The sequence below is a fragment of the Ochlerotatus camptorhynchus genome, unplaced genomic scaffold (genome assembly GCF_037179485.1).
Source record: "Ochlerotatus camptorhynchus isolate MF236.1 unplaced genomic scaffold, CSIRO-AGI_Acam_v1.1 ptg000277l, whole genome shotgun sequence".
Classification (NCBI taxonomy): Eukaryota; Metazoa; Arthropoda; class Insecta; order Diptera; family Culicidae; genus Ochlerotatus; species Ochlerotatus camptorhynchus.
The window spans coordinates 5,868,589-5,896,576 of NW_027040766.1; the positions used below are offsets into that span (position 1 = coordinate 5,868,589).

The 27,988-nt window shown below is 39.0% G+C and overlaps 1 protein-coding gene and 1 pseudogene across 1 annotated transcript in view; both read right to left on the reverse strand.

Annotated features, from left to right (window-relative positions):
- Window positions 1-19,991, reverse strand: part of LOC135706293 (mucin-2-like) — a 204,437-nt gene extending 184,446 nt beyond the window's left edge. The window contains exon 1 of the mRNA XM_065227859.1: window positions 19,195-19,991. The gene's annotated coding sequence lies outside the window, so the exon portion shown is untranslated. The remainder of the gene's footprint in view (window positions 1-19,194) is intronic.
- A 5,172-nt stretch (window positions 19,992-25,163) lies between these two features.
- Window positions 25,164-26,095, reverse strand: LOC135706385 (uncharacterized; annotated as a pseudogene).
- Window positions 26,096-27,988: the final 1,893 nt, after the last annotated feature.

Sequence of the window (27,988 nt, forward strand, 5' to 3'; positions counted from 1 at the left end):
TCAAAGGCCAAATTTGTTTATACATCATGTAAAGTATCACTTAGAGTGCTTCATTTTGAAAGAAAGAGTGTAGCTGCTATGATAATGAACAACAAGCCTGTTGGTTTAACGATTAGTTTGGCATCAATTCAAAAAAGATAGGTACGAGCATAGGTGTAGCCAGAGAGGGTAGGGGTAAACTGCTCCCTCCCCTTAACTCAGCAACACAAAGGCTTCGGAGAAATCGCGTTCGATGAAATGGCATTCGGCCAAATTTTCCATAGTATTTTTTTTCGCCCCTCTCTAGCTCAAAACCTGGCTACGCCCTTGGACAAAATAGAATACTATTATAATTGAATATGTGCCAGATAACAACACCAATTTCATAAATAAAAACAACAACAACAGGCTTGTTAATCGTTGTCATGACAACCACATTTTTAATTTTTGTAGCAGAGATGTAAGTGAAATTCAATAATTTCCTATAGTAATTCGCCAAAATTTCCATAAAAACATCAAACCACTTGCGTGACCCTCATCTAAACCTTCATTAATAATTACTCATATATTATTGCTGATGTAATTTTCACATGGCAATTTCATTTTTTTTTCTTTCTTAAATCGAAGCCAATCAAGAAGCCTATTAGCTGTATTATGTCACTATCAAGAAGGCTGGTAGCTCCACCAGCAATTAAGGCACAAATACAAAAGCACCGCACTCGAACAAAGGTATCGGAAATTTAATCTTTTAGCGGTACATGATGAAATTTTGCCTGTCTTTTGGTATTTTTTTTAAGAAAGCTTCGTTTTAAGATATGATATAAGATTTTGTATGAGCACTATTTTCTTATGCATTCAGAATTTCTGTTGTAGAGTAATACAGACAAACTTCTTATGGTTTACTATCGCTTCATATCTTTAATATAATAGCTATTTATGCAAAAAGTTGCAAAAAGAAGATTTTTTCAACAAGTTGCACTTTTTTTTTGCGGTGCCGAATACTGAAAGGTAGTATTTTTTGACACTGTTACTTTAGTTATGAAAAATATGCCATTATGTCATTCATGTGTCGAAAAGTGACACTTTTCAGTAATGAGTGCTAAAAAATAATTTATTCTAAACACTCAGATAGCCTATGAATGCTGTACGCTTTATTTTCAATAGAGAAGATTCTAGCATAACCGTAAAATGTGTCGGATATGATTGCTATATATGATAAATAAAAGAAGCCCCAATACACTTCCCTCAGGTATTGCAAGGTGATTCCCACTGAACTAAAAACATAATTATTTAAAACCGTTCATTGAGCTCTGTAGACCCCGATATTTCAAAGCATTTTATTGTGCATAAAATTTCATATACTGGCGACAACGCTCTGATGAGACAACGAAACCCCATCCCCAAGCTCTCCCTGATCCCATCCTTCGACAATATACCTGCCTAACCTCGAGTAAGCCACTAGACCTAGAAATAAGCAAATATTTTTCAAAGTGTTTTTATGTTACTTCAAACGCGAAGTTAACGATTTTCAGAGTTGGTTGGAAATGCTAACATGAAGCTTTAGTGTGATAATTTATTAGCTAAAGAATGATCTTTAGAAGAGGGTAGGTGGATAGTTCCGTTAGAGTACGGCAGTATGAAAATTGAATAGAAGTTGAAAATTAGCGAAGGGCCATTAATGCGACAGTTTTTAAAGATAGACGCACATTTTTGCCTAACCCGTACGATGTACGCGGAGACTTGAAGTATGTCTCCAAGTCTACTGGCAAAAATGTGCGTCCCTCTTTTGCTCATAAACTGACTGCGGCTGTGGCATTATAACACACCATCGACTGGAAATGCTCTCGCAACGTGGGGCTTTAGGTAGTGATGAAAACGTCGCTAGAACTATTCCACAGCCGCAGTCAGTTTATGAGCAAAAGAGGGACGCACATTTTTGCCTGTAGACTTGAAGACATGCTTCAAGTCTCCACGTACATCGTACGGGTTAGGCAAAAATGTGCGTCTATCTTTAAAAACTGTCGCATTAATGGCCCTTCGCTAATTTTCAACTTCTATTCAATTTTCATACTGCCGTACTCTAACGGAACTATCCACCTACCCTCTTCTAAAGATCATTCTCTAGCTGATAAATCATCACACAAAGCTTCATGTTAGCATTTCCAACCAACTCTGAAGCAAATATTGTTACGAAACAATGAATTATAGGCTCCGTAAAGCTAACGCGATTGAGCCTTTAAAAAAACAAACTAGTAAAAAAAAACTTCATGTTTTTCTAGTTTGCCTAATAGAATGCAATGGTCCACTCGATGGAATACAGCCTTGAGATCAGTGTAAACGACTTGTCCTTCAGCAGATTCCATTGCGCGAACACAGAGTGACACGAATTCGGTCAAATTTGTCATTACCGACCGTTTCGGTTAGAATCCGAAATAATAAATAAATAAAGCCGTGCTGATCCGTGGAGATATAGTTTTACAAGAGGTAAAAAGTGCCTCATTAGTGATAAGTTCAAATACTTTGGAGCAGCAGCATAATGAGGTTATCCCTCTGTAGTGCGGTACATTCCTTTTGGGGATCATAGGCTGGCATGGCACCCCTAGGGTAAATTGATTTTTTGCCAATATTCAATACATTTCTAAAAAATGTTCGTGGACTTATCTAGTAGCATTACTAGTTGAAACATTGAACTAGTAATGCTGATTCATAGATCCTCGAAAACGAAGGAAAAGCCGTGCTTTAAAAGCCAAAAATTAATTCTACCCCGGGGGTGCATTTTACCCCAGAAGCCCATACGAGAATTTCTGAGCCTCAGGAAACTTTCTCTCCTGCAATGACAAATTGAATAGCTTTGTCAAAAGTATAAGCAACGATTCGGAACGCAGATTTAGAACGGACGCGGGAATTCCTTCCGGACTAGGAGCAAACGAGAGTTTCAACTTTGGAAGTGCCAATACAACTGTATGCTCATTAGACTGATGCAAAATTTGACATTTTTGCTCCACAGTGCTCAAACGGTTCCAAATTGGGTGTTTGGAGGCGAACCAGCCTAAGGCTGGAAGCCTCCTAAATAAAGCTAAATTAATTAATTAATTCCAAATTGGGTCTTGATTAGTCTCCCAAAATTTGAACTCTTTTGGTAAGAAAATGACATGGCACAAACCATTTCAAGTTTATATGGAAATTACTATGGAAAAACCAAATTTTTGTTCTTATCCATCTAACAGTTCACCATATCACTTTGCTTTAAATAATTATAAATGTACTCTCAGCTACAATTTTGTTGAAGATCACTTTTCGATAGAATGTAAGCATCAAAAGTTATTAATGATCCAAGCCACTGATGTCTTAGGATTATGCTCAATCAACTTTTCAGCAGGCAACATTGGTGTTTCTGGCGCGAAGAATAGAGCTAAAGAATCATGACTACTTTGTCACACTGCAGAATACAGTGTTGCCCACAAAACAGCTGCTTAATCATGCCATAAGATTATCAATCTCTTAAACAATTAATAACTATTTTAATGTCCTAATGGCCTAAAAACTATATTCTGCAAAACTATTGTAGATGAGCTATAGATCTTTTTGACAGTGCAATATGGAAAAAAGGCTAGATGACAATGAACAAAAAGTTTGGATTTCACATAGTAATGTCCATCTAAACTTCAATTGGTTTGTGCCAAGTCAGTTTCATACCAAATGATTTCAAATTTTGGAGGACTAATCAGGACCCGATTCAGAACCGTTTGAGCATTGTGGAGCGAAAATGTCAAATTTTGCATCATTCTAATGCTCACTGATGTGGAACGACCGAAAATCGAATGCATCTCTTTGCTCTGTCGGTTCTGGGTCATTTGATTGAATGCCGTTTGGCCGAATGCCATTTGGTCGAATGCCGAACAACAAAACTCCAAAGAACTGCTCATGTTTGAAAGAAGGAAAAATATTCTATTTTTTTAATTCTGATTTGTCTTAATTTTATGACAAGCTGCGTTTGCTGTGCAAAAAATAATATAATCATCAAAACTGTAAAAACTGCTCATGGGTTGCTAAAATACCAATTACATAACTAAAAGCTTATCTTTAAAAGAATAATGAATCCATCGACAATACAAATGTTATGTTTTATACAATATATAATTTAACAAAAAATCCCATATTTATTATGTCAAAAAACCAGTATTGTGGAAAGTAAAAAAAAGTCCACATGGCTGCCATTTAGCAATCTAGTAGTGTTCAAAAATTGGAAATCTTTTTTCAAGTATTCGGCCAAACGGCATTCGGCAAAATGTCCGGACACCGCTCTGTCGACATGGTTTGGTCAGACCGAGTTGTCATTGAACGAACTCCTGAAATGTTGAGCGAAGAGACGACACTTTCCATGTTCAGAACTAGCGGTTTGCTCACCGAGATGAACTGATAAAGGCAAACCGTCTACGTCCTTCTTAGAGTAGACAAATTACCAGAAACGCTTTGGATTTCTGCGTAGGGAGATGCCTGTGTACGGAATACATATCGGTGATACAGAAACCCTAGCAGCACGCTTGTCACTGAACAATTGTGATTACTTGTGTGCAACTTATTCCAGGCACAATCAAGTTGCAGCAAGTTATTTCGATGGAAGTGTGCTGCTCGGGTGGTACGGTTGAACTCTTGTATTGTGACGTGTGAACGATCTTGGCAATATCTTCGTAGTGCTTTGACCCTGTACCGTTTCAGTCGATTCAAATGGCATTGGCGTGGGCGAGAAAGAGGAACAAATTCACTCATAATGTCGCGAATCTTTTGGTTGAAGTAGTGATGAACAGCGTCGTCAACACAACTGACTGATTCGATTGGTCGCCAGTCAACGCGGGAGATGGCAGCACTATGCACAGAATAGTGAGCTTTTCGAAAATCCAAGGTACGAGTGTATTCGAAGTGCTCCTCAAAAACGATCGGTGCTGGAAGTTTCAAATTTTGCTGGCAGGGTGGTCAGGATTTAGTGTGATCCAACAGCCCCTGAAACAGTACTTGGTGGAGTTGCTGTATAAGGTCTAGAAATCGAGCATTTCTGTTTGGTACACCATTGATCTGCTTGATGCCATCGATAAGCGTTGGCTAGCAGATGATTAAAACCATTTGTGGCTCAACCTGTTAAGTACCATCGTCCTATTTACTTCATTGGAGTGAAGGCTGGTTATAATCCCCAAATTACAGAGCATAGTCATTGAATTCCAAATTGAAAGCAATAGCACCGAAACAATACATGATTATGCTAACGATATCGTTGCGACGATCAAGTGGTAGATATATCACACCCACGCTAACAACGGTCCACCACGAGTTTTCGTACTATTGGCGGCATTTCGGTCAGGGTGATGTACAGCAAAGCCACCCCTAAACAGTTGCGCACTGTGTAAACGGTCATCGAACCATGTAGTCAACATAATAACGTCCTCGCACATTTTGATAGTAGATGCGTAAGTCATGAACTTTCTCTATAGTGCTGACTGGAAGGGATTGTCACCGCCTGACAAGGAGGGGGCAGGGCGAGAGCTGCAATTTTAGCAAATAACAGTTAGAGCCAACTCTTCATTTACGTGGAACTTGCCTGCTGAAACAGGCTGGAAGACTCTCTTTCCTTAGCAAGTAATATGAGTCAGTTTTGCTTGTTTTCGTATTAAATGTAATATAATTCATCCCCATCAATTGGTTGCACCTTAAACATAAGCTTAATTTATATGGTTCATGATTAATTTCTTCTAGCTGATCCAGCAAAGGATCTAAACAATCCTATAATCGACCCCAGGTGGTTGTTGTGATGAACTGAATATGAAAACGCAAACAAACATTTCATGTAAAATTAAGTGTTCTCCAACCGAAACATCAGCTAGTCGACGAAGAAAACATTTGATTGAATTGATTTTCACGTTTCTTTCAACTGATTCTTATGTCAAAAAACCCGCTTACATGTGTCGGTCTCAGGGAACCAAAATTTACATGACGTTTTAGCACACCGTTCGAAAAATTCATGTAAATTTCTGCGAGATATAGCGCACATAAAATTAACGCTAGATTTGGTAAAAATTTACGCGATATTTCGTGTAAATTTAAGCGCAATGTCGTATAAATTAGCAATAGTGTATGCAAGCTTGTAAACGATTTCGGTGTTAATGCCAAGTATAGCTCAGAATTAATGAAGGGAGATATTACGCGATAGTTAAAATTCAGAAAAAAATGTCTGTGTAGTGTGCATAGAGAAGAAGTCAAATTTAGGCTGAGAGGGATGGGCAAAACTGGGAAAGCACTGTCATTTTATAGTGATAATAGTTTTTTACCCAAAGTAGGGGCTTTATAACGGCCATCGCTATGTTAACAATACCGAAGATACTCTTTTAGTAAGAACTTGGAGTCTAAAAACTGGCCCTGTTGTTACACTCTAAAACGGGTTCGTCACTTTTGGATTGAAGTCTCTATGCAAATAAATGCTCAAATCAGGGTAGCTTCCACTAACTTGCTATATTTTTTTTCGGAATTATGAAGTCATCAAACTTTAAAATTATAATAAGTTCTTGTTAGTTACAAGAAGACGTTGTCAAGTATATTTTAAACTCATAAAATCTGTTAATATTACTTTCAGAGAGTCACAATTACCAATTTTATGATTCGGGAGCGTTCACTCAGAGTGAGCGCTCACGAATCATAAAACCACTTATTGTGACGCTCTGAAAGCAAAATTGACAGTTTTTATGAGTCAAACTAATACTTTACAACCTTGTAACTTACAACTACAACATATCATTGGAACATCTAATGATTTCATAATCTCGAAAAACAATTCTTTATAGCAAGTGAGGGGAACCAACCCTGGCTCAAATCCCAACGATCACGCATGAATAATGGTATGTATAAGTACGTTTCACTCCAATACTGTCTCTCCACTACCAACTCCCTTATCAACTCAGTGCAATTGTAGCTGCAATCCGCCGACCGGGTCTCCCTTGTCAGCTCGCAACCAAACAACCAGACAACCAAAACAACCACCTCCGTGTCGTATTGCATCACACCGGTTCTGGTGAATACCTGGTCAGGCTGGAAAAAACGACCCAGCAAACAGCTGACGCAGCCGTCGTGGACTCCAGCAAATCGCGAAAGTAAAAGTCGATTCGCACACACACACACATGCACGCTCGAAATACATTGTACCGTGTGGAGCCTTTTACTTTGGACAGGAAGCCGCACTTCATACAGGGGGTAGCCAAACCTGCGTCACTTTTTTTGCTCCAAACCGTGTCTGTGTGTCATAATACGATTATGGCTTATGATATCCACCGATACAACCATCTAACAGCCAACGCGGTTTTATTAATCACCTATATTTTATTCAATCGACCAGCTTGAACGGTGCAAAAACAGCTACGCCGCCCGGAGCTCGATTTACATTTTTTCGAAATGTATGCAGGTGAAGATGACATTCAGATTTTTTACGATCCTAGAGATGCAAAAGATCGTATTGGAAAGCATAACTTAGGTAAGATTGGCAACATTTAAGGCTGAAGTTGGTTGAATAAAATGAAGATAGATAAAAAGGTCACAACAAAATATTTTCCTGAGATCAACAGGGATTAATACTGAAAAATAACCGACACAGTTAAACGCCCCATTGAATGAAATACAAATTTGAAAAGTAGCTTGTCTCCAAAAAACTGAAACTTTATGAAATGGTTGGCCAATCTCTGTAAATCACACCTCATACCTCATTTCAATATAAATCAAAGCAGTCCGAGAAAGTCGGGAAGATAATCGTCACACACTCCCAAAGTTAAATTTTCCAGTCCAATAGATGGTTCCATCAAAAAATTGCATGTTTTTGGGCTGTGGAGCGCAGATGCAGGGTATTGAACTGTTAAATTTAGCAAATTCCCAGCGAAGCTGTTTTAATAGGTTTTTGATTTTTTGCAGTTAAATCAATATCAATAAAGTTTGGCCATATCTCCAGAACCAAATGTCCGATCATGATCGAATAAACTCAAATCGATCCGATCTGATCCAGCCATCTTCAAGAGGAGTAAGTTACACATGCATATACATCAGCCATTCCAAAGGAAAACGATATAGTGGTTCTCAGAATTTCGTAAAAACTGGTAGTTTTATTCCTTATCGCAAAATATTAGTCCTGTATTTTTTTATGTTGTCATTAGGGTGACCATTTCCATGTTAGGGTAGTCCAAAAAATCAATTTTCGTTTTTGATAAAAAAAAAATCGAAAAAATTCGATTTTTTTTTTACCACTGGAAATGGTCACCCAAATGACAAAATTAAAAAAAAGTAAAGGTCTAATATTTTGCGAAAAGGAATGAAACTACCATTTTTTACGAAATTCTGAGAACCACTATATCGTTTTGCTATGGAATGGCTGCATACTGGAGTTGTTTAAATATCGAGTTTACTCCACCAAGCTTAATGGATTTCAAAATACGAACTCATGCTACACTGGCCCTTTGTAGTTTATATGGAAATTACTATGGGAAAAGTGAACTTCTTGTTCTCATCTTTCTAGCACCTTGACTGTAATGATCAATCTGCTATCTGTTGCTATCTGTACTAGTGAAAAAAAATTCCAGCTTCAACTATGCTCAAGACTGCGTTTTTAGCGAATGTCAGTATAATCAGTGATTAATTGATTACGAAGATGATGTTCTTGTTACATGCTCCATCAACTGCTCAGCAGGCAACATTGGTGTACTTGGTGCAAATATTAGAGCAAAAAACCCAGACTACTGTGTCATAAGTACAACATGCAGTGTTCCCCAGAAAGCAGTCGATTAATCATATCTGAAAGTTATCGGCTTCGAAATCAATTAATAACTGATTACCTTGAAGTCTAATACAAAGAAATGGCCTTCAGAAAAGTTGTAGCTGATAAAATTTCAGCAAAATCGATATTTTGAACCATTCTAACACATACGGTACACACACCGACATTTGCCGAAACATAACGTGACTAATTCACCATAAGACACGTTTAATTATAGCAAAACTCACGTGAATAAAACATGATTGAAGATATTGGATTCAAAATGTATTAACTAATTCACATTGCCAAAAACATAAAAATATCGCATTCAATCTGTAGCGAAAAACTACTGTAAATAACATAGTTTATTTGAAACAATGTCACCTAAATTTTAAAAAAAAGTAAGAGGTTATATTCAAAAAACGACCGTAGATATGACATAGGATAACGTGCTCGGTATTAATATGGTGTAATTTCCAATAGAGACCTATTGAAAATTGATAAAGTTTTCATTTGAGCAGATTTGTAGAAACCTTTCTAATCAATTGACTTGTTTAGAATTAAAATCCATCCGCTATTAACATAGTTTATAAGTGGTCAAAACCTGACCACTTTTCGTAATGCGGCCGATTTTGGTTTTTTGAAATTGCACCCCCAATATGTTGCCGAAAGACGGAATCCTACGTCAAAATTCAGCTACAAATAAAAGGTGTAGCCGCCCATGATTATTTTGACTTTATTAGCTTTAGAGCTCTGTGTGATGGTCAACTGTGTAGTTCAATTTGTTGTTCAGTGAAAATATAATTTAAATTACGTGTGAAATTGTGTTGTTTGTCGTGATTGATTTATTGCAACGCGTGCCCAAGTGTAATTGTTAACAGGTTAAGTAGGAGAACAGGTTGCAAAAGCAGCTCGTTCTCGCTAAATTCTGCTTATTTTTCTGGCGGTGAAATCGATTGTCTCTCTTTGCCCTGTGTATTGTTACATGCAGCGTCCCTTGGCGGTGTTTAGGTAGCAATGGAATGTGGCAAGTGTGAGTCGGGGGTAGTGGCAAGCCATCTGGCGTTAACCTCTAGTGATAAGTGTTCCCGTGTGTTACACATGAGATGCACTACACTTACAAGGAGTACGGCAAAGGTTGTCACGGACAATGTTAAATCTTCTATACAAGTGTGACGATTGTCTGTCTAGTTGTGACGAGCCGAGTGATTCGATCACAGACATGCGAGATCAGATTGCTGCTCAAATTGATAACGCGTTGATGACCGGTATGGAAGCTATCCGCTCAAATGTAAATGGTACCCTAAAGGAGGTTGTTAGCGGACTTGAAAAAATATTAAATGAGAAATTGGAAAATATGACTAGTTCATTTTCGAGAATTATCGCGGACAAGAACGCAGTCCGCATCGTGCTCTCTTGCCGTACGAATCTATTTGCTTTTTGCTGAAGGAAGTGTTACTACTACCTAAAGCTACAACAAATTTAAACAACACTTTTCAGTGCCAACCTGTAAAATGTCTACCTTGTTCAACTCTTATTCCTCTTTGATCCTTGTTTGGACCCTACTAGAGGTAATCCTTCTTGGATATCGATTTGGAAAATTCCTTTTCGATCCTTCAGATTCTAATAGTAATCTGCTAGGGAGTCGATTTGGATAAAAATTTAGTGTCGCCATGGCACCTAAGCGCAAAAGAAAGGGGCAAACTCTTGATCCCCTTCTGATGAAATTAATTTGAGTAATCAATTTGATTTGCTCACAGATGATGAGAATGATCCTTATCCAGGAAACATTCTAGTAAACTTTCCCGGCTTAATGCCAAGAAGGAAAAGATTCCCCCTATTGTGATAACCACTTCCGATTTCCATGCTCTTCGCATGGAACTTTTGAACTTCGTGAAAGTTAAGTTTTCTCTACAAATTGGACGTCGGGGTGAATGCCGTGTATTGGCTGAAACCTTGGACGGATTTAAATGTCTTCTCAAGGTATCTTACTGAGAAGCAGCACAATTTTTTTTACCTGCGACACCAAAACTGCACGTGTGTTCAAGGTTGTCATGAAAGGACTGCCCAGGGGTGAATCCCAGGATCAGATCAAAGATGAACTGGCAAAATAACTTGGAGTTGTGCCACTCCAAGTAATCAAAATGAAAATGAAATCCCTCCTGGCGATTTGCGCAACGGGATTTCTAATGATTTTTATTTAGTTCACTTCAAGTCTAGTGAACTAAACAACCTTAAGGTCTTGGAAAAAGCTAGCTTTATGCTCCATGTCCGAGTGAAGTGGGAACACTTCAGGAAGACTGGAGGAAATTTCCAAAACCTCGCCCAATTTCCGTAAGTGCCATGGATGGGGTCACGGAACTACATGCCAGCTAAATGCATGAATTGTGGTGATTCCTCTCACGCAAAGGACCACTGTCCTGTGAAGGAAGATCCTAAGAAATTTAAATGTTCATCCAATTTTTGAGAATGTAAGACTCGCAAAGCGATCCTATAATCTCGTTCTAAGCGACAGGTAGGAAACGCTCCACGTTTCCGACCAGGTACAAATTCCTGTGCTGTTAACAACGGTCAGCGAGGAACTAATAGCTCCCCTGCTTCAAATTCTTCATCTATACCTGCTGCCCTCGCTGCTAACAATGTTCAGCGAATTAGTGGAGCTATTGCAGCGAATAGAAATCAAAATACTAACCAACGTAATTCAAACGGAAATTTTGAAAATTTTGACTTAGGAAGCATTACTGCTCCTAAAATGGAATTTCTATAGAAATCATTAATTGACATGATTACTGATATGCTTAAATCTAACTCCATGTTTGATGCTATTCAAACTGGAGTAAAATTTGCAAACAATATTGTCATGACTTTGAAATTCAGTAATGGATTTTAAAACATTAAACATTTTTAATTGGAATCCTCGATCTCTTAAAGATGATGAAGACGAGCTATTTAACTTGTTGAGAGTTCACAATGCGCATATTGCCGTTATAACTGAAACTTTCCTTAAACCTGACCATAAGGTTAAGAAGGACGCAAATTATTTCATTTATAGAAATGATCATCTTGATGAACCCTGTGGTGGCGTTGCCATCATTATTCATAGACGAATCAAACATAAAATTCTTTCTTCATTTGAAACCAAAGTTTTTGAAACTTTGGGTGTTTCTGTTGAAACAAAATTTGGACAACTTACGTTTATAGCTGCCTATTTGCCATTCCAATGCGTAGGCCAGCAAAAGAATTTTCTCAAGGGTGACCTTCAGAAACTTACCAGTCATAGCTCTAAATTCTTCATTATTGGTGATTTTAATGCACAACACCGCTCGTGGAATAATGCTCAAATCAATTCCAATGGTAATATTCTGTTTGATGATTGTTGTGCAGGTTATTACACTATTTAATATCCAAACAGCCCAACATGCTTTTCTTCTGCAAGAAATCCCTCAACTATTGATTTGATCTTAGCTGATTCATGTTAACCTTGTAGCCAATTAGTTACCCATGTTGACTTCGGTTCTGATCACCTTCCAGTAACTTTTGAAATATCCCAAGAAATAATTTGTAATCCCAACAGCTCTACATTCAATTACCATAGAGCTGATTGGGAGCAATATCGAACATTTATGGAATATAACTTCGATCCAAACATTCCTTTGCAAACCAAAGATGAAATTAATTATTCTCTTAAATCTCTGACTACTTCCATAGTTGAAGCAAGAGCTGCCTCAGTACCAAAATGCGAGGTTAAATTCGATTCAATTATAATAGACGACGATCTTCAGCTCTTGATCCGTCTTAAAAATGTCCGTAGGAGACAATATCAAAGAACACGCGATCCTGCCATGAAAGTTATCTGGCGGGATTTGCAAAACAAATCAAAATGCGATTCTCTACCCTGAGGAACAGAACTTTTGGAAATAATGTTTCGAAATTAGACCAGAATTTCAAACCCTTTTGGAAACTCACAAAAATTTTGAAAAAAAACCTCAAAAGCCAATTCTAGCGCTTAAAGAAGGTGGTAAAATTTTGATCACAAATTTGGAAAACTTGTTAGCAATTTGAGAGTTCCCATAATTTCAGTTTGGGTCTTACTAGTCCTATCGAGAATCAGGTTGCTCAGGATTTTCTGAATATTTTCTCTCGGGAAAATATTTTTGATGATTCCTGGGGGACTGATTTGGACGAAGTAAGGTCTATAACTAAAAAGTTTCATAATATGAAAGGTCCAAGTGATGATGGAATTTTCTATATCCTCATCAAAAAACTCCCAGAGAGTACCTTGTCCTTCTTGGTAAAATTATTTAACAGATGTTTCCATACTTTCCTGATAAATGGAAAAATGCAAAAGTTGTTCCAATTTTGAAGCCGGATAAAAATCCAGCTGAAGCTTCTAGCTACCGCCCAATAAGTTTGCTTTCTTTAATAAGTAAACTTTTTGAAAAAATAATTTTGAATAGAATGATGCTTCACATCAAAACGAACTCAATTTTTGCAGATGAGCAGTTTGGATTTCGTCATGGGCATTCAACTACTCATCAACTCTTAAGAGTTACCAATTTAATTCGCTCAAACAAATCTGAAGGCCACTCAACTGGAGTTGCTCTTCTAGACATAGAAAAGCATTCGACAGTGTTTGGCATGAAGGTTTGATTGCTAAATTGAAAAAGTTTAATTTTCCACTTTATATATTAGAAATTAGTTCAAAATTATTTAACTGACAGAACTCTGCAGGTAAACTATCAAAATTTCAAATTTGAACGACTTCTTGTAAGAGAAGGAGTTCCTCAGGGCATTCTTGGCCCAAATTGTATAACATTTTCACTTCAGACCTCCCTGATTTGCCTCAGGGTTGCCACAAATTTTTGTTCACCGATGACACAGGCATTTCCGCGGATAGAAATGTTCGTGTTATTCACAGTAGATCACAGAAAAGTTTAGATATTTTCTCTTCTTATTTACAAAAATAGAAGATATCTCCCAACGCTTCCAAAACTCACCTTATAGCTTCCTTTTTGAAACCTAGTAGTATAGACTGTTCCAGAAAGTATAAGCACACCTTATTTTAACGGTCACTTTGAATATAATGGAATATTTCAACATGTTTTGGCTGCGTCCTTTTGTTTGCTCATTTCTGAATGACATAGCATCAAAAAAGTGCTCGGTTTTGTGTTTCCTGTCAAAATGCGTGGTCTTACTCCGGAACAACGAAAAAGTATCGTGCACAAATGGTGCACTGTGAGCGGACTCTCCTTGAAAAAATTGGCCAAGGAAGAGGGTGTAAGCGTCGGAGTGGTACGAACTGCGATTTAAAAATATAGAGAACAATGTACGTTTGAAGATGCGCCGAAGAGTGGCCGGAAATCCGGTCCTGTAAGTCCGGATATCGATAAAAAGATCAGGGATGCCTAAATACAAACGAAAACCAGCGACTTCCGTTCGGGATGTTGCGAAAAAACTAGGGACCTCGTCGAGTAACGTCATGCGTGCCAAAGAAAGACTTGGGCTGAAAACATACTGGAAGCAGAAAAAAACCCAGAAGGAACCCAAAACAGGCCTCGTCCGTGAAACCACAAACTCTACGATTCCTTATTGTGTCGAAATTCTGGGTGTATAATAATGGACGACGAAACGTACGTGAAACTAGATTACAAAACGCTTCCCGGACCACAATTCTATATTGTAAGCGAAGACAAGGACATCCCCGAAACGGAGAAGGCAATTTTTACCGAAAAATTCGGTAAGAAGGTTATGGTTTGGCAGGCAATATGCGAGTGTGATAAAACATCTAGTCCGTTCATCACAATGGAGACGATGAACACTCAGAAATACGTTAAGGAATGTCTCCAGAAGCGATTGTTTCCGATGATCAGGCAGCACGAAGGTCAAGTAGTATTTTGGCCTGATTTGGCGTCATGTCATTACGCAAAGGACACTTTAGAATGGTACAAAAGTCAAAATGTATGTTTCGTGCCGAAAGACATAAATCCGCCAAACTGCCCGGAGGCACGGCCAATCGAGACTACTTTTTGGGCTTTAACCAAAGCAAAGCTTCGAAAATTAATAAAACCAGCGGACGACATCCAAAAATTAAAAAAAAAATGGCCAAAAGTGGTCAAAATGGTGGGAAGTACCACTGTGCAGAAGCTAATGGGTCATGTTCGAGGAAAAGTTAGAAGTCTTGGCTATGATTAAATATGTTGATTAAACGAGAGTAAAATTTCATTTGAAATACAAATACAAATATGATTTGCCAAATAAAATTATTAAAACTTAAAAAACATGACTTTTTTGTTATTTTGAAAGTGTGCTTATACTTTCTGGCACAGTCTATAATCACTTAGTCACTATGAACGGAGTTCCAATTTCAAGGTCAAAGTGAAATATATTGGAATAGTACTTTATCAAAAATTAACTTTTAAAGATCACATTGAGGGCATTCAAGCCAAATGTAACATATATATAAAATCAGGCATAACATTTGATAACGGCACAAAAGCATTTGTAAACAAACTTTCTTTACACGCGAACCAATACCACTTTTGGAAAGGTGATAGTTGCCCGGTTCGCGTGTTAATGGTCTTAGAAAGTTTGTTTACAAATGCTTTTGTGCCGTTTAAAATGTTATGCCTGAAATTTTTTGTATCCTCTTATAAACAGGAAATCCAAAATTTGCCTGACGAATAAACTTCTTATATTTAAACAAGTTTTTAGACCAGCCATACTTTACGCTGTTCCAATATGGTCTAGTCGTCGCAGTACCAGAAAAAAAGCACTTCAAAGGATTCAGAACAAAGTTCTGAAGATGATTTTGAAGTTGCCTCCCTGGTACAGTACTACCGAGGTAAAAGCTGTTTAAAATGCTGAATTTCCAAGGCAGGAAGAATGTAAAAACACTTAGCTATATATCATAACAATTAAGGCTGGTAAGTCACTGCAGAAGCTGGAGCACTTTGGTTAAAATGAAATGCAATTTATTTTGAATTAGGAACATATAAAGAGTTTAAAAAAACACCTCACCACCGACCAAGTGCACCTCGCCCACCTCATCACCATTGAAACAAGTCGATCAAGGCTAGCAAAAAACCACATCACAAACCCTTGAACAAATGCTATTGGGTGACAAATCAATTCCATCCGGATCTCGTCAATAAATCATTAAATGAGGTTAGGACAAATGGAAAGGAAGTTTGTATTCAGTGTTCCATCATTGCAGATGTCAACCAATAATTATAGTTTGGGATTGACATTGATAACGTTTACATGAGTTAGAAAAAAAAATTACAAAAATAGACAAAATTTTCATATTTCTGGGATTTTTAATAATTTTCAAAACTTTGAACATAGAACATTTTTAGGAATAAAACAGATTATAACATTTAGATTCCAAGCATTCCGTGCTCTGAAATACATTTTTAAACGGGAACTTTGTTCAATTTCAGAATTTTCGATTTTTTAAATAATAAATTAAAATCTGAAATAATTGTGAATTAATTATTGAAGCTTTGATGCAGTCAACTATTCAATCGGCTTGATTCCAGTTGGTCAAATATGCTTTCATTTAAATGTCCATCCGACAATTACTCATAAGGCCACATATTTTTCGGCATTTGGACATAATTCATGATTTTTTTTTTGAAAAAAAAAGAGAAAAGGATTAGTAATTTTCATTTAATTCCGTCAGTGTCTTGTACTAATGCTCGAGCTTTAGTACAAGACACTGACGAAGTCTGTACATTGTAGACGAAATGCGCGTATCTGTCAAGAAAAAGCAAATAAGGTAATGGAATTAAATGAAAATTAATAACCCTTCTCCTCTGAGACGCCCACATTTATCAGGATTCGTTGTAAATAGTGTTATACAAAATTTCAAATTTCACTTCCTTTATGACTGTAATTCATACCAAGACTGACGCTGGCTTATTTTGGTCTCGGATCTCTAGTGTTCCGTAATTTCTTGTTTCTAAGTTTATCATATTAAATGACTAATTTCAGGGCTGGTAGTGCTGATGCGATATAATAGTAGTGACTTTAGTGACTAAAATTACGGAAATAGTGAGCAAATAGTGACTTGTAAATGCTAAATAAGTAACCATTTAAACGGTAACTTAGAAACTCAAGTACGGTTTGATATTGAAATAAACTTTTTATGTCATGGAACTTAAAATCAAATTTCATAAATTCCTCTAATTTAATTGAATCTCACAACGGAATCTCCTGTGAAGAGCATTTGTAGTGATTTGAATGATGTACTTTTGCTTGCGTTAAACATGATGACTAGCAAATGGTAATTGCCATTTTTATGATCTTAAATTTGATTCTACGTTCAAAATCTCTAAATATTTGATACATATATCTAGGTAGATAACTTTGATAATTACATACATAATATTGCATTCTTGAAATTCTTTGCAGAACAATCAGCAAAGTTCTTGGAAATAGATTATTTTCGTAGTTGGAAAGGCTTAACATCAAATATCAGAATTAAAGTGAACATTTTATACGATGGTTGAGGAGATGAAAGTAAAGAGTTGATAGTTCCGTTATAGTGTGGCGGTGTGAAATTTGTATACAGAAAGTAGAAAGCGAACAAAGGACAATTTTGAGGAAGGTACGAATCGGGTAGAGCATCTCCTTTACCAAGCTCATCCGTTAATGAGGGATGGTGAGGGGTGTTTCCCCCTGCCACCACTGATGTGCGGAAACAGTTCTATTGATTGTTTCACGCTCAAGTCGCCATTTGACGTAAACAACTACCCGATTCGTACCTTCCTAAAAATTGTCCTTTGTTCGCTTTCTACTTTGTATAAACAATTTCCACACTGCCGTACTATAACGGAACTATGAATTCTATAATTGAATCTCCTCATCAATCGTATAAAATCTCCACTCAGTCTGATATTTGACGTTAAGCATCTGTGACTATGTAAATCGTTAAATTCACGCATGAAGTAGTAACACATGATTAGTTAAAGTAGATTATTTTCGATTTTTTATTGATTCTTCTAGAAACTCCCTGAATGATCCTTCCATAAATCAATCCTTAGAATTTCCATGCATTTAACCTCAGAAATTTCATAAATTTCTGCTAAGAATAATCTTGGACTTCTGACTTGCATTCAATTGGAAATTCAATTCGTATTCTCCTTAGAATCCCCATAGTATTTTCTCAGAATTCTCAAAACAAAAATCCATCACAAACTTTGAAACTCTTCTCAGAATTCCTTTGAGATTGAACCCTCAAAATTCGATTCCATTGGAATGCTTCTCGGAATTTATTTCGAACTCTTTAGAATGCTCTTGGAAGTATCGTCAGAAATCATTCCAGCATTCTTTTAGAATTATCCGCAGAGACCATCTTTGGAGTTCACGGGCTTTCCATGGAATTTTCATCAGAGCAAGCAAAATTTCAGAACTAATTTTGAATTATTATTAGAATTGGACCTAGAATCTTCATCCAATCATCATAGAATTCTTCTCAGAACTCTCGTTAAAATGCACTCTCAATTACATTAGAATTATTTCCAAAATTTTTTCGGAGCTGAATCAAATAATAATTCTCTAATAATTTAAACAATAATCAAAAGCGACGCTCGTATGTGTTAAGTCAAGTTTAACTATGTAGGTAAACCTAGCTTAAGATTTAAGTGGAGATGAAGAAATCGGTCCTAAGAACACTTAATTCTACATGAGACTTTCGTAGTCTGTACTTTGGTATTCTTCTCTGATATATCTTGGTGTCATCCCAAGAATCCTTTAAAATTCTCTATTAAATCGAAATTGAAGGCATTTTCCAATAGCTTTCCTGGTGTTCTAACGTTTTGCGGTACACTGGTCACCCTGGTTAAAATTTTCAATTTTTTAATAGATATGTATATTTTGTTAAAACTACTGTAGACATTCTTAGTGCCAAGTATTATTATTATTTATCTTTATTAGGGAGGCTTTCAGCCTTGAGCTGGTTCGCCTCCAGTTAGTGCCAAGTACTCAATTTAAACATTTTATGGATATTTTTAAATTTCAATCTTATTAGTAGTGAAAAAGTGACTTTAGTGACTATTTTTAGGGAAATAGTGACTTTAGTGACTTTTTGGTGTAAAAAGCGACTTTTTAGTGATTGGCTAAAAAGTGACCTGCTATCAGCCCAGTAATTTTCAAGCACTCAACTGTCGCAAAATATTGACTAAAATATCAGCTCTACCCAGCAAAGATCCGCATCACTAGTTCCTTCACGCTATACATAAATTAAATTACATCACCGAAAGTTGGTGAAACTAACAAGCGACAAATTGGACACCACTTTGAAGGATCTCGATAGATCGCACACGACCTACCTACCTGTCAGATCAGTGTTACGCTATTCTGTTGAAATAGACTCGATTTAAAAAAAAACATTGAAACTTTCCACTGCCATTAAACCATTAAAAATCTTTACTCACTTGCCAAAATGCAACGACGAAAGACCTTGCCTGTCTCCAATCAATTTGAACCACCAACCGGATGCACCTCCGTATCTTTTAGTGCATACTCCTCACTATTCGTCTGCTTAGTATGCGGTTTTCCAATCTCTTGAATTTCTTGCAAGCGCAAACTTCTTCCCTTTCGCTTTCTTCAGGGTCACCGGAATGCAATCTTTCTCACTTCTTCGGACCGCCTTCTTCGAATTGATAGCACTCTTCTCGATTATTATTATTTCGGTCGATTTCTTCTTACACCAACCGCCATTCACAACCGACGGCACAAGTTTCGATGCTACAAAATCGAGATCAATCAAGCACAGCTTCTTTGTTCCGAGCACCGAAAAATTTGGGAAATCACAACCCTCGAATCGTCAAGATCATCGAAATATTAAGGAAAAAACGACATTCACCACTTTTGCTGCTAGAGAATCTAGTGTAAAAAGCCTCCTAAATGGTTTCTCTCTCCACTTATAGCACGCTGCTCGAATCGGTTCACAACAAGATCACACTCGACTTAATTTTCCAATTTTCCAATCATCAATCATCAACGGGCCGAATCAACAGCGCGGGCTCTTCAACGTGCGGACGTGTTACATTCACCGAAACTAATTTGACAAACACCGCCGTCGTTGTTCCACTCTGAAGTAGTAATCGATCCTTCGAAATAGCTCCACGTTTCTAGAGAAATGTTTTGCTGGTAAAGCTACGTCCAATCGGTAGTGCGCGTAAAATTCGACTAACCTGTGTGGCTCAGAGCGCAGCACGCTAGACGTCTCCTGCTGCGTTGTGTGGGGTGCTCGGGTTGGATGTTTGTTCAAGTTAAAGGCTTAAGCCTGCAATAAGGTGGAACCTTCTATGCGACGACGATGTCGCTTTCCGATCTACAAGCATTCGGACACGAGAGATATGTATACATGATGCTTGCCATGCCGCATTGTGCCACCGGCAGACAGGGTGTAGATCCGCATGCAGAGCATGCGATAGTTTGCCAACTGAGTAAGGGACCCCAAGAAAAATTGAGCTTGAAAGCTAGTCGTAAGGAAAATTCGATTAGATATGTGCATGAACTGTTAATTACTAAAATTTGCAGCTGAGTTGAAGGATGATTCAGATTGCTCTAATGTATGTATATATTGGAAACATTTAAACTCGGATAATATGAAATACTTGAGAATATGATTTTGTTGATGTTTACTTTAGAATTGTTTCGTTGATCACAGTTTGAGATTAGTCATAATATTTCAAACATCGCTAAACAGACTGATAATATACAAAGAGTAATTCTTGCTGAAACCAGTGCAAAACGAGGTTCTCAAATTCCAGTTTTGTTAGACGCATTCGGAAGTTCCAGTTATGAAAGTAGAAACATCGATCTGCAAATGTCAAATTAATGAACTCCTCGGTAACTAGGGGCTGTAACAGTTTGTAGTGCTCAATTTTGGCGTATTCTTGATTCATTAAAATGATTATATCTTTGCAAATTCTCAAGGATACCCCTTATTTTTATACTTTATAGTAAAGGACTTTAATTTGACACGTTCAAAAAATGTGGCAACCATATTTAATTTGGCCGCCATATTGTATTTATTCTTAAAAGTGCATTTTTAATTAGCTCTCCTCGCAACAGATTCTGAAAATAAGTACGCCATTAGAAAGCTGAGACTTTTTTTCCTAAATGGTACAGTTCAAATTTTGATGGAACAATCGAATTTTAAATGAAAGTAAAAAAGTTGTGTGATAAATCACATACAGCTGTGTTTGATAAAATAGCAGCGCATGCCGATTTTCATACAAAATGGTCAACTTTGACATGATGTAACTTTGTTAACTTATGATCAATTGAGCTGAAACGTTCGCCAAAGAACTACAATTTTACCTGGTGTCTCACTTTCCGGAAAGTGCTTCCAAAAATTTTATATTTTGTAATCGTAAAATTGAACATATTTGTAATTCTTTGGCGAACGTTTCAGCTCAATTGATCACAAGTCAACAAAGTTACATAATGTTTACCATTTTATATGAAAATCGGCATGAGCTGCTATTTTATCGAACACAGCTGTATGTGTCCAAAAGCGCTATTGATTCAAAACACTATATAAAATTCTCAAGATAAATCATAATCTCTGCATAGCACTAGAAAGGGGAAAGTTAGGGCTTTCATTTGGCATAACCAGAATGTTTAGCAGCCGTATTGAGTTTGGCCTCCAAAAGGAATTTTTATAATATAATGTTGATTTTCATAAGTACTGATCTCCTAGTTATCGAGGGGTACATCAATTCCAAAATAGCTGCGGATTTAAATTTTACACTACTACTTATCGAGCCCATTCCGTAGATACCCATATTGCACGGGTTTAGATGCATATTTGCTGTCCGGAGGCTGTCATATTGAATTTTGGTCTGCCCTCTTGACTTCCAAAATGGCGGCGGGTGTCAATTTCCCTCTTCTACTCATCGAGCCCATTCCGTAGATACCCATATTGCATGGGTTTAGATGCATATATGCTGTTTAGAGGCCACCATATTATGTTTTGATCCACCATCTTGAATTCCAAAATTGCGGTGGATGTAAATTTTCCACTTCTACTCATCGAGCCCATTCCGTAAATACCCATATTGCATGTGCACCAATATGCATCTATATTCGATGTCCGGAAGCCAACATATTGGATTTTTGTCGGCCATCTTGAATTCCAAAATGGCGGCAGATGTTGATTTTCCGTTTCTACTCATCAAGTCCATTCTATCCATACCGAGGGGTAAGTCACTCAGCACAGTGTGCCGAAAGTAGATTCGGCACAGCTTGGGCACATCCATTGGCACACCCTCGGCACAATCTCGTAGGCATTGGGTTGTTCATGAAATAAAATGGGAGCAATGATCACAATTTTACGTGCTGTTTGACTGTGTATTTCAGAGACATACTCTAATTGAATATACTAGAGGAACTCAGATCAGCAATTCAATTTTCGGTTCACATTTCAATTCGAAGTGTAAACTTCCGAGGGCTGTCAATTGCTATCGACGCCAGTCTCAAGTCTTCCAGCTACTACGCAACTGGAGTGTAGTACGAACCGAAATGCAAGAACAATTTGGATGGATTGGATCATGCAGTGGTGGCGGTTGGATACGGAAAACTCAAAGGAAACGATTACTAGCTAATCAAGAACTCCTGGTCCACCTACTGGGGGCAACGATGGATATGTTTTGATGGCGGTGAAGGGTAACAACTACAATGCGACGTATGTAAATTTGAAGTGAGGTTTCTGTTCATATTAGAATTAAGTAAAATAGTAGTTTTATTTTCGGATATGTGGCATCTAATTCAGTTGAGTGGAAGCAATACAAATTCCATGCGATTGTGCCGTGAAAAGTAGTTCGGTATTGTTCACGTGAGTTTGGCTTGGTAGATGACCAACTGACCGAGTGCTGGTGCTTTGCTGCTGAAAAGTATACTACAGGGTACTTACAAGGCCACAATTTTATTGCTCCTACTCAACCTAATTAACTTGCAATTTTTAAACAGAATTTCACTGATTGAAGTACTACGATCGAATTCTCCCGGAACTCCAACCCGATGGCATAACCGAACGACTTAGCTTGGGATCCTCCATCATGGCATAATCCATTCCGACGTCGAATCATCACCTTCAGCAGGTCCTCTTCCAGATTGAGCAGAAAGATGTAGTGCTGCTGAATCGTTTCCGTTGGATTGACTAGCAACGTTCGGACTACATTGGCCCACACCTAGAGCACAGATGATCGATCCGAAGTGCTGTTAGTTCTTGTCGCTGAATGCACTGAACATCAAGCTATAATTGGCTTCCGGCTGGGTAATCACCGCGTAGCAAATGTCCAACTTGTCCTTGACGAAGGCTCGCCACGATTCACAGAATTCACCCGGGAAGTTGTCCTTGGAGAAGACGCCCAAAGTTTTGCCATCCTTGGATCCCTGGATCGCCTTCAGCAGCTTTTCAAAATTGGCCTTCTCTTTGTCGTTCTTATCCCGAACCAAAAGTTTCACGGACGGAATGCCCTCCTCACCGTCCTTCTCGATAGATGGACTTTTCGCACAGCACCGCAATCGTATCGGTCAGCACGTATCCCAGCAGCCAGGTCTGCAGCGAGATGCATTTGATGTAGATGGTTTCCTCGTCTACGTCGTCAGAATGTAATCCACCTTTTGCAGCGAATCATCATAGGAAAACTCTTGTTCCTTCCAGTTGGCGTCGAGGCGTTTTATTCGTTGGTAGAAGGAATCCTTATCGAGCACGATAGTCGGCATTTTTGGGGCCGTTCAACTATCGCATCCAACGGTTTTCGATGCGGGGACACTTCCGGTGGTTCTCTGGATTTTTATCTTTGTTGTGTCCTGTTGGATGGCTGAGATCGCTCACGGTTCCTCTCGCCAGCATTACTCCGTGGTTGTCGCTAGATCTCTGTTATCCTTGCGATTGCAAACCAATACATTTATGCTGTCAGAAATACCGGGTTGCCTAATGTACCATAGTCATAGTATTCATATTTTACAAAAAGTCACAGCTTGCTCTATGACCGGCACTGCCGGCACACTTGCAGCACACTGAAAAAAAATTTGACCCAAGATTGGTGTGCGGAGTGATCTACCCCTTAATACATACCCATATTGCATGGATTTAGATGCATATTCGCTGTCCGGAGGCCACCATATTGAATTTTTTTGTCGGCCATCTTGAATTCCAAAATGGCAACAGATGTCAATTTTTCACTTCTATTCATCGAGCCCATTCTGTAGATTACCATATTGCATGGATTTAGATGCATATTCGCTGTCCGGAGGCCGCAATATTGGATATTGGTCCGCCATCTTGGATTCCAAAATGGTGACGGATATCATTTTTCCATTTCTTCTCATCGAACTCATTCTGTAGATACCAATATTGCATGGATTTAGATGCATATTCGCTGTCCGGAGGCCGCCATATTGGATATTGGTCCGCCATCCTGAATTCCAAAATGGTGGCGGATATCAATTTTCTACTTCTTCTCATCGAGCCCATTCCGTAGATACTCATATTGCATGCGTTTAGATGCATATTCACTGTCCGGAGGCCGCCATATTGGATGGTGGCGGATGTCAATTTCCCACTTCTACTCATCGAGCCCATTCCGTAGATACCCATATCGCATGGGTGTAGATGCATATTCGCTGTTTAGAGGCCGTCATATTGCATTTTGGTTCACCATCTTGGATTCCAAAATGGCGGCGGATGTAGATTTTCCACTTCTACTCATCGAGCGCATACCATGCATACCCATACTGAATAAGTTTAGATGTATATTTGTTGTCCGGAGGCCACCATATTGAATTTTGATCCGTCATCTTGAATCTCAAAATGGCGGCGGATATCGGTTTCTTGCTTTTACTGTAATACCAAGGTATTGATTTGTCGTTTGGGGATTTTGTACCACAAAATCAGCTAAGGTTAAAATCAGCCTTGATTTTCTGTTTGTGATTTTGCTACTCTCAAGAGCAGCAGTAAGTTTCGCCCGTGCCTGATTTTGGATTTTTTTGAATTTTACCATCACTGCAAGCACATATCTAGATAGAGCAGGAATTAGGGCGTAACAGCTTTTGTAAACAACGATTTCTCTCGATGATTTTTACGAATTCAAGGCATGCCCACGCAAAGCAACATAACCATCGGGTAGGGGAAGTCTTCTCATACCTGTGAAAATCCGCCGATATTAGTTATGGGCAGCTAATTATTGTTGGACTTACCCGTGCAGCAGCTGAATCCAAAAATGACCTTTCACCACCTGACAGGAAATGTGTAAGAAAAGTCATGACCTACCTAGTTATTATCCATCTCATATCTTCCCTCTCCTTTGGTATAAAAGTTATAAAAAGTATTTTTAAACAATAATTAATGATATTGAATTACTGAATCTTGATCCATCGCTTCCTGTTACCTCAATCCCAGGTCCTGCAGCATAGCCTTCACCCGGTGCTTGATGATCGGTATGCCATCCGCCGAGTGCAACTCGCGTCCTGTAATGATGAACAGTTCTTTGAACTGCTGCGTCCGGTGGGTCAGTTGTCTGGCGTGATCTGTTAGGAAAATCTGTAAACCTGCAGCGCTTCCTCCGACTGTAGATAGTGCAAATCCAACACGTCCACATTGTTCAGAGTCAGCTTGTGCACCTCCATGATGGCATTCGAGGCCTTACTGCTGTACATATCGATTTTGGTTCGATGAAGCCGGGCAACCTGGACATAGTACTCGGCCACCCCGGCCATGCCCCGCTGAATGGCATTCCGTGCCTTCTCGTGGCATTCGTTTTTCAGTTCCTGGTGGTCCTGAGACATATTGCGGCATTCTTCGGCCATTTTCAGGTGAAGATTGATGTCGTCTTCACTGGATGACGGTACCTGCTCGACATTTGGAGGCGGCGACCTTGAGGACGAAGGAAGTGGTTTCTGTTTTTGGGCTTCTGCTCGCTTCATAATGGCTTCCCGTTCGCGGGCGATTTGGTTTCTCAACTCTTCCGGAATGGAATTATTTAGGACGGTTATAGTGTCGCTGAATTTGTGGGCATGTAGGATTTCTGCCAGGGCTTTCTCGTCAATGATAGGATACATTTCGGCTAGCTTTTGACGAGTCATATGCGAGGCCAGATCTTGCGGAGCTTGCTTAGCTTAGCCGTTGATTTCGCTTCGGTGCGCCATTAGGGCGTACTCCATTTCCATAATGTCGTTCAGGTTGGGTGCCACCACGGACACGATTTTTCGATTTTTCCTGGGTGATTTCGTGCTGACGGTAGACCGATCGATTTCGTAACCCCCTCCACCACCACCACTACCGGAGGGATCATCACCGGAAGGCACTTGCGATACCATTGTTTCATTGCAATCACATTCAAACGCGAGTAGGCCACCAACCGCACCGGCTTCCAAATTATCCGCTGTCTCGAATTCGTATGTCTTTTGCTCTTCTAGCAACAGATTTGCTGTCCAATCACCGTGCCCATTGCAGTTCTCGAACAAATCCTACAGATAGTGGACCGGAATCTGGGGATAGAGGATGCAAATTTCCGAGAAGCCAGTGTTTTCATTTTTGCATCATCGCCTGACCAGAGCAATCCGTTTCTTTTCCGATTTCTTCTTTTTGCTGGGCTACACTGGCGTCACACCTGTGAAAATCCGTCCTCACTCGTCTTCTCAGAACGGCCGTCCCGGTCGCGTTCTCTCCTGTGGCTTTGCCACGGCGAAGAGATGATTTTTGCAAATCCGTCCTCACTCGCATTCAGAACCGCCGTCCCGGTCGCGTTCTTATCCTGTGGCCGTGCCACCACGAGGAGACGATTTTTCGCAAATCTGTCCTCACTCGTTTTCTTAGAACGGCCGTCTCGGTCGCGTTCAAATTTCCAATTTTCCTTGCAAGTGGGTGATTTGCCCTTTATTACCTATCAGTGGTATCCAAGATTCCAGGTTCGTCTCCTGGCAGGATCGCCAGAAATGTGGGCAAATCACCCACGGCCCAGCTAATTATTGTTCGACTTACCCGTGCAGCAGCTGAATCCAAAAATGACCTTTCACCAACTGACAGGAAATGTGTAAGAAAAGTCATGACCTACCTAGTTATTATCCATCTCATACTACCCAATGGTGATGTTGATTTGTGTTGGCAAGCCTTGACTTTTTAGAAATCATCGAAAGAAGTCATTGTTTACAAAAGCTGTTACGCCCTAATTCCAGCTCTATCTAGGTATAATATGTTTTATCAGAGCAATAAAGATAATTTGTTTAAAGACAAAACGTTTGATTTTCCCATAGTAAATTCCATGTAAATTTCAAATGCATAATAATTTTCCCAAAGAGTTAAAATTTTAGAAGGATGATCAGTAAACGATGGGAAACCATTTAAGAAGAGCAAAAAATTCCAATTTTGCCTCAGTCCAGCGTACATGTTCCAACATGACTTCATAAAGAAAAATCTAAAACCCAGCTCCATCGTCACCACCAACACAATCTTGTCGCTGCAAACGATCGCGATCGGTCGTCGGAAAAAAAAGTGAATGGCCAAAAGGACGCACATAACGCTTTTGAAAACCTGCACTGCCGCTTTTCAACGTCGCTACACCGCGCTCCGCTCGATCGTAGCGCTAAGTGCAGCAACCCACAAAGCCACCACAACCACCCGGCTCGAAAAGGGGAATCAAAACAAAACGAAAAAAAAAACCGAAAGCACTCATTGTTCATACAACAACCCACTCCGTCGTGCGATCAATTGGTGTGGGAAAAAGCTTCCCGACCCGCCAGGTGATCAAAAGCTCCGAACGCAACCTCAAACAACGTGCGCCACGTGCTTCGTCGTTGAGTCACTCACAGCAGTTGGCGTGATCGGTGGTCGCGTGAGTGCTCGAAATGCAAAACAAAAAACAGTATCGGTATCGCTTTCCCTTTCGTCGATTCGATGCGCAATAGCTTGGTAGATATAGGCAGGCATAATACTGCATAATATATCGGCCAAACGCGATCGCTGAACTAGCCAACGATTAACTACCGGTCCCGATGATGGTCGAGCGGTGTGCATTGTGAACCAAGTAACCAAGGCAGGGCAAGGCTGCGCCACCATCAACCAGAGCGTCGATTTTTCGGTGCCGGAATTGAAGCACTACTGAACTGGATTAGTTTTGGACGGATCGAGTGGAGGCGCCGCTAAAAAGTAGCGGCACCAGCTACGGCACAATGCACGTAAGGTATCATGACTAATAAAAATCGCACTAGTAA